Raw genomic sequence first — 707 nt, 5'->3', positions numbered from 1 at the left:
ATAGAATCATTAGCTCTTACTTCAAAAGACTGTATGCCACAAAATTGGAAAATATAAAAGAAATAGACAATTTTCTTGATAAATTCCAGTTATCAAAGTTAAATCAAATCAGGTAAGCAATCTACATAAACATATCATCCATAAGGAAATAAAGGCAGTCATTCAAAGTCAAATGACACCATCCTAAAAGATACAAAAGCCTTGCTGGCTTTGGCAGCACATATACTAAAATGGGAACAATTCAAAGAAGATTAGCATGGGCCCTGTGCAAGGAGAACACGCAAATTCGTGAAGCGTTCCATATTTTTTCTAGACACTATTGTGGATGCCAGCAAGTGCTGGATGACAGGAGCCTGATATAGTTGTCTCCTGAGAGGCTCTGACAGTACCAAACTAATATAGAAGTAGAGGCTCACAGCAATCCATTGGACTGAATACAGGGTCCCCAATGAAGGATCTAGAGAAAGAACCCAAGGAGCTGAAGGGTTTGCAGCCTCTTAGGATAAACAACAATATGAACTAACTAGTACCCTCAGAGCTCCCAGGGACTAAAACTCCAACCAAAGAGTTCACATGGGGCGACTCATGGCTCCAGTAGCATGCTTATAGCAGAGGATGGCCAAGTCAGTCATCAATGGGAGACTTTTCCTGGAGAGAAGCAACATGCACACATCTACTCAACCTAGAAACAGAACCCAGGACACATC

At 41.2% G+C, this 707-nt stretch overlaps 1 non-coding gene across 1 annotated transcript; it reads left to right on the top strand.

The window, feature by feature from the left end:
• Window positions 1-201: 201 nt before the first annotated feature.
• Window positions 202-308, top strand: LOC116085454. The gene has a single exon (XR_004116562.1). It is a non-coding gene; the product is annotated as a U6 spliceosomal RNA (small nuclear RNA).
• Window positions 309-707: the final 399 nt, after the last annotated feature.

Source organism: Mastomys coucha, unplaced genomic scaffold (genome assembly GCF_008632895.1).
Source record: "Mastomys coucha isolate ucsf_1 unplaced genomic scaffold, UCSF_Mcou_1 pScaffold9, whole genome shotgun sequence".
Lineage (NCBI taxonomy): Eukaryota > Metazoa > Chordata > Mammalia > Rodentia > Muridae > Mastomys > Mastomys coucha.
The sequence above is the reverse complement of the archived record's forward strand: the minus strand, read 5'-3'. Positions and strand labels throughout refer to the sequence as shown.